Source organism: Ictalurus furcatus, chromosome 13 (genome assembly GCF_023375685.1).
Source record: "Ictalurus furcatus strain D&B chromosome 13, Billie_1.0, whole genome shotgun sequence".
Classification (NCBI taxonomy): domain Eukaryota; kingdom Metazoa; phylum Chordata; class Actinopteri; order Siluriformes; family Ictaluridae; genus Ictalurus; species Ictalurus furcatus.
Window position 1 is genome coordinate 11154268 of NC_071267.1, and position 7395 is coordinate 11161662.

Here is a 7395-nt window from a genome sequence, read left to right on the forward strand (position 1 = left end):
TTCATTTGAACTCTCCCTTCATCCCTCTAAATTCTATAAATAACATGTCATCTCTGAAACGTAATGTCAGCTGACACATTGTCTCATAGCAACAACAACCCTTTCCCATAGCTGAGAAGCCCTGGAGTTCATTTAATATTGAATGTGAGAAGAAAAACTATGACTTATGGTTCTGGCCTTGAACTTGTCTTTGTTAAAGGAAGAATAATTCCACTGGCCACATGACTCAGGACTGACTCTGCCTCAGGATAATATCAATTCCCTTCAAATGAGCTATAATATAGAGATTAACAGACAGTGAAAATTAAGAAAGTATTAAACTTCACATGATCATATTTATGTAGTTTTAAATTGTAAATTTTTTGTATGAATTATAATTCATGTCATCGCATTAAACTTTCCGTATGGGTCCAAAGGAACTTGGAATCAAGAAGAGGTGAATGTTACCTGTTGGAATTTCTGGATTTATGGAAAACGAATCCAAACATCCACCACATTCCTATGCTTTTGCTCATAGCCTTTACACACGTTCCCTTACATAACACAACAGACACCATGCTCTGAGGCACTGACAGGTGTGACCAGTCAGACACTTCAATCACCACTTTGAGGATAATCAAATCACATGAGATATCTTGCAACATTTTGCACAGCTCATTCGTGGCTTGGCTGGCCACCATTACTGCTGCCATGACCCTAACACAGGAAAAGGTTGTAGTTTATTGATCCAATGAGATATGGTTGCTACACACAGTAACAAAATCATTGACAGTGTGTATCACATATGTATACTACTATTTACACATATATAAGATGCAAAAATCAATGCAAAAACAAAATACAGTGGAAAAGATATTGGCAAACTAAATATTATATTGATGGCCAAATATATTGATGGCCAGATGAATACCCAATTGTGCAGCCAAAAGAAAAAAAAAACATACAGTATAGCAGAGCATGGAGTGAACAAGTCCACTAATTCATTTAGTCTTGAATTAAGAATCCAAGTATTTGTATTTGTTTCTTGAATCCAACAAACAAATACACAAATAAGTAAATTAACAATAAAAAATAATTAATTTGTGTGACAAATGAAATGATCTTAAGGTCTTGGGTTACCACGAGCTACCAGCTCTGATGCACTTTGTCATAGATTCTACATGTCTCTGGCACTGTACTGGAGACATGAACACTGTTCTTCCATAAGATATTCAGTCAGTTAGTGTTCTGATGATGGTGAGGGAGACAGATGTTTCCTCTGAGACACATGTAGACAGCCACTGCATCTTTTCAAAATGCTGCTCATGCTACATTATTTCATTTCAGCTACACCAAGCTAGTACACCAGTTTAAAAATGCTTTCACTTGCTTCATACCCAGCTTCACCAGGCTGGAGTACCAGCTCTGACCATTTAAGGCTGGTACTCCAAAAAAACTGTTCAGGATCTAAGCTGGTCTAAGAAGAATTTTCCACCAGTGAATAAAAATGCCATTTGAAGTTAAATGAAAAGATTAATCAATATTGATTAAGAATTAATCAATAATTCTCCCATTCTTATTGTGCATTCAAGTCTTCCTGGGAAGTTCGTATTTACGAGTTGGGAAGTTGTAATTACAACATCATGTGTGTTCAAGTCACATTGGTCGGAGCAAGAAAAAAAAACAGCAAGGTTTATTAACTCTAATTCTAGAAAACGTACAACAAAGAATGCGCATCAGGTGTGTTTTGCTTTTTTATGTTTTCAACCAATTCATGAAGCCACTGTAAACTTTATCGTTACATATTTTATCACAACTGTACAATGCTATCATATTTTGTGCAGGCAATTATCTTGTTTTATTGTAAATAAAAAAGCCTGACTTGTTGCATGTACAGTACCAAACACATAATAACTGAAATCAGCTTCTGAGATAAGTAAACATTCAATCGCAACAAATTTACTGTTAACTGCAGACATTGCATCCATTGATTCTACTATGTTTTCTTACTGACACGCCCCCAACTCGGAAACTTGTAAATACGATAATTCCGACATGACTTGAACGCACGATTAAACAAACAAATACATAAATAAATACATTATCATGCAAATAAATGGGTGTGGCAAATTAAAGGCAAAGCCAGCATACACTAGCTGCGCTAACATGGACAACAATAATCCACTCTTAATCCGATTACGACCATACTTTGATTAAGAAACTACCATGTAAACAGCAATTTTTACTTACCTTAATCTAATTAAGGTCATACTCGAAGTAAGCAATAATCTAATTAAGACAGGTGGAGTACTCCTGTTTTAGTCGCATTATGGACGTGTATTACAGACATGTAAACACCTTAATCACATTATGAACGTCGTGTGGGAGTTTTCACTGCATTTTGCGACAGGACACGATCACACACGGCAGTTTTACGTTTTATGGCAAACAAGAGAGTTCGGCCGTGTCCCAAATCGCATACTTGCCTACTATAGGCCTGTAGTGTGGAAAAATACATGTATCTCGGCTACTATACAGATGGTAATTACGTGATTTGGGACACAGCCCACGGCTTCAAGCAGTTGTTTATTAGCACGTATAGCATGACAAATAATTAACTGCACTTAAAGCGTCCGTAAAAAAAATTCAGTAAAAACACCCAAAACTGTATACGGTACCATAACGAAGACGAACTGTATGTTGATACGTGAAATTCTGGAGGGACGTCGGACGGCGTGGCGTGGTGACGTAATGACGCAGGCTGTTAATCTAATTATGTTCTAGAACATGTAAAACGGGAAAATGACAGGAGTATTCTAAAAACGACTCATGTAAAAACCTTAATCACATTATTATCTTACTCAGATTAAGGTCAATAATTAGATTACTGCTGTCCATGTAAACGTAGTCACTGTCTTACAATGTTGGGTTACCATGAGCTACCAGCTTTCATGCATGTTGTCACTTTGACATGTGAAGCACATACCGTGATTGGCTATTGTTGTCCTGATTGACAGGGGAGAGAGTAAAGCCATCCCTCCCAGCCAGAGAACAAAACCAGTGTCATTTCACATCAAACCAGTGACTACATTTCCCATCCTGCACTGCGGCCTACAAACATGGCCGCCATGGACTACAGTTCAGTAACCCCCTCCCCCCATAAAAGACATTTTGAACACGATGACTTTGTGAAGTATTGAGTGTTATTACTATACCAAGCATTTGTACCCTGTTCCTCATTTTGATTCATGCTCATTGATCGTGCTTCTTCTTCCTTGTCCTCGATTCTTGCCTTGCCTAGTTCATGCCTGTTTACAAATCGCCTGACCCATTGCCTGTTCCTTGATTACGCTATTATCTCATGATTTGGATTTATCTGCCTGCCTCACTTTATTAAAAGCTCTTACCTGCTCTTGCATCCATCCTAACCGTCATTACGTGGAATACGTGACAGAACGTAACAACTAGTTACATTGTCTTGCACTCCCATTCACGGATGGCTGTGGCATCATCAAGATCTTATGATCTCCTGATGATAAGGCAAATTCTTTTCTGTTGCATCACTCAAGAGCCTATAATACTTTAGAAATGGAAAGTCATGTGGTTATTGTTCTTGTCCCTATGTCAAGTCTACTACACAATACATCATCTATTGATGACCTATTGTGATTCTGTGAATCACACAGAACTGTACCTCAAGTACTCAGAGTGATGTTTTTGTTTATTTTAGTTTTTTACTGGAAAATTTCCATGTACAAGATCTCTTGAATTCAGAAAAGTTGCTTCACACTCTTCAGTTCTTACTGAAGGCTAAAAACAGTGAGAAACTGCTAAGTGTCATTTCTGAGCTTGTGTTTGTTTATTCTTTGTAAGGGATAAAGAGCCCTTTGACATACTGCACTCCAGCCAGCTCAGTCTTGGCTGGAATATGTGCCTATGTGTGTGTCTATGTGTCTGTGTGTGTGTGTGTGTGTGTGTGTGTGTGTGTGTGTGTGTGTGTGTGAGTGAGTGCATGGTGAGGATATCATGACAGCACCTCTCTTTTTCTTGGCCATGCAACACAGTCCAAGCAGCTGTAACTAACCTCTTTAACTGTTAGGAAGGATACCAATGACTCTGGCAATGTTTTCCGCTTCCCAGATGTTATTTTCTTTCTTTCTTTCTTTCTTTCCTTTTTCAGAAATAAAAACAACTTTCCACTTTTTCTGCACAGATTTTGGATTCCGAAAATGTTGTGTTTTTTTTGTTTGTTTGTTTGGTTTTTTTTTAAACAATGCAATCTCCTGTATTACCAAATCATTCAGATTTTCTCCCCTGCTGAATTCATTACTATTTACACTGTTGGGTAAACCTATATCCAGTGCGCATTTTCAAAATGTCCTCTGAAGATGCTGTAAGTATATGTATTATTAAAACTTTATTAAAAATGTAATGCATTTTGTCTAAAGGTCTCACTAAAAATACAGCACTGCTGTTTTCCGTGATTAGAACTGCAACCAGAACTTTGAGACTGCAGAGAGGGTAGTTTTACTGGCCCCCATGACCTCTTCCATTCTGTAACATTTCAGCATTTTGTTATCGTTATCATGCAGTATTTTCTTTTAAAGTTGTGGAGCAGACTGCCTCTTTAGGAACCCCATACTGATAATCAGAACATTGAAAAGTTGCATCCTAAAGACAGTAGCAGTAAATGTTCTGCCGCTATTTTCCATCAACTCAGCTAAATCACAAGAAATCAATCTGTTTGGTGGAGTAGATGACTGGAGGTTTTACCGACAGGTTTGGGTCTGAATTTTTTTTTGTACACAATATCCTACTACTAAAACTGCTAAAAACAAACAAATAAATCATACGTATGTTTCTGAAGTGTCAAAACAATAAAATTACAATATGTTTACAGACAGTGTTTGATTGGTGTTCAAGTGAAGCAAGGTATGGTCTGCAGTTTTACTGATATGTCAGTGCAGGTTGCTGTGATTTTCAGTGTGAGAAATGTCAAAGCACTACAAAACAAGCCTGATCTTCAAACTCAAGCTTTGATCTACTGCACACCAAAGTGTTTGTCAGCAGGACCAGAGGAAATGTTTCATCCTCTTTCTGGGCCCCTGAGAGAGTGATGTCATTTTAAATCCACTGACGATCCCATGAGCCCATTGTTAGTTTTTGGATATCCAGAGAAACTAATGATTTATAGGATACAAAAATTGCAAATATTTGAATTATACGTGACAAAAGCTGTAACAATAACAACAATTGTTTACTGTTAGAAAGTTAGCTAAATTAAATGACCAACAGTTGTCAGGCATTGTGGCTTATATACTGTATATTATGCCAAAAAGCATTAATGATGCTCTAGTCAGCGTAAACATTATGATAAATGTCACAATAAGCCCTCTGTGATGCTGCTATAGACTTAAATAAAACTCATAATAAAACTCATATACTTTTATTAAGAAATAATAAATGTCATATCAAATCAAAGTCAGAGAAGATGTAACATTATGTCTAAGCCATGTAGGATCTCTTTAGGAATTCAAAAAACTTTAGCCTTTGAAGAACCATTTTTCTGAAAGACTAGAATTAAATAATTCAGAGGTGAACAAATACCCTCTAGGTCTTTTACTAGTTGTATGTTCAGCTTGGAAAATGTCAAGAAACATACAGAATATATACACATGCCAGCAGTAATGATTAATCAACCCTGCTAATAGCCCTGATTGATTACAGAAATTACTTGGGTACTGGCCTTTGCATTCTTCCTCCTCATGTTTGTTTGACAGTCAAACTCTCAAAGAGCCTCAGGTGAAAATGTGACACATGCTGAACTCAACATTTGTGGAGACATACAAATGAAAGCAGCTGAATAAATAAAGACCTGCAATTACAGCTATTTGAGACATAGTGTCCAGTGTAACCGAGCATCCTGGGTCCAGGATTTTCACTTTCCTCTGCTGCGGCACTGAAGCTACTGTTCTTTTTAGGACACACTGAGGGAGTGACTGATGAAGATAGACTCCAAGAATGGCTTCAAGTCTCCTTTTGTCCAGATGGAAAATAAATTTGGCACGGGTCATGAGGCAAAGACAGAGCTGAAAGAATCTTTGGAAAAAGTGACTGTGTCTTTGGCTGATGTGCTGAGGAGAAATACAGAGGTGTAGCGACTAGCTTAGACATTCTTCTGGTGGAGAGAGGTTTGGTTTTTGCTAGTGCAGAGCTTTTGACTAGCTTTTACAGAGCAGCGCTTCATTCAGAGGATTAATGTAGAGAAAGCAAAGCTGACCACTGACTGTGAGAGCCTCCTTTTTATGTGCTGTGTACTGTGTGACCTTCCTGTCTAGAAAGTGAGAACGGAAGCAGACACACACAGCTATATCCCCTGATCCCCATATTCCCACTCTCATCGGACGCTACAAAAGGACAGTGTGTGTGTGTGTGTGTGTGTGTGTGTGTGTGTGTGTGTGTAAGACAGAGAGAGAGAGAGAGAGAGAGAGAGAGAGAGAGAGAGAGAGAGAGAGAGAGAGAGGACTGGCTTTCCAACAGAACATTTTTTGGCAGCTTTCCCCACCACACAAAAAGCCGAGGCAGCAGAAGGACTTGAAATGTAGATTTAGCGGAGGGGAAATTCTACTCTTGGCAGATAGATCACAGATGAAATCACAGAGAAGATATCAGGTGAAACTATAGCAAGCCTGAAAATTTTGACATAAAATAATTGTCACCAGAGAGGTATGGCTTATATTGCTGTGAGGCTCTGCTCATGTGGCCGTGTGCTTTACATCCAAGTCTCAACCAACACTTATTACCAAATGCCTAATCTTACGTTGTAAAGCATTCTGTAATATTTGACTTTAAAAAAAACAACAGTAAAGTAGTTAGTCATTGAAACTAATTAGCCAGACATGACCACAATATATTCTTCTAAAGTTCATTTACAAATCATTTTGACAGCTTCCTTGGCTCTCCAATAACAGTTTTTGATAATTTAAACATTAATTCACATTAATTAAACTCTGGATAACCACCAGAGGTGGTGAGAATCACATAGAAACATTCTTGTACACGAAAGCACACATACAGAGACCTTCCAACATACAGTAATCATCAACTGACGTATGATGCGTTATCTCCAATAAATACCACTGTCATACAGTCATCTTTCATTGACACTGTCACCAAGTTCTCACCAGGTTTGCACTGGGTCTGAATGACAAGTAACCAAAGCAGATATCCAGGATTCATAAAGCCACAGTCACATATGACATTAATCTTGTAGAATTTAGAAGGTGCCCAGTGATGCCCAAGTAGCTTCATGGAGTGGCATGCCTCTAAGCAATGACTATAAGAAGTAAATGCTCTTCATAGAGCATCATCTCACAGTAGGTCACAGGAGCATCCCCCAGTCTGCATATATGTCAT

The 7395-nt window shown here is 38.1% G+C and overlaps 1 long non-coding RNA gene across 1 annotated transcript; it reads right to left on the minus strand.

Moving 5' to 3' along the window:
- Window positions 1–685: 685 nt before the first annotated feature.
- On the minus strand, window positions 686–3006 carry LOC128617160 (uncharacterized). Its single transcript, XR_008387526.1, has 3 exons — window positions 2966–3006; window positions 1130–1227; window positions 686–696 (listed from the first exon to the last, which is right to left on the minus strand). It is a non-coding gene; the product is annotated as an uncharacterized LOC128617160 (long non-coding RNA).
- Between the last annotated feature and the right edge of the window lie 4389 nt (window positions 3007–7395).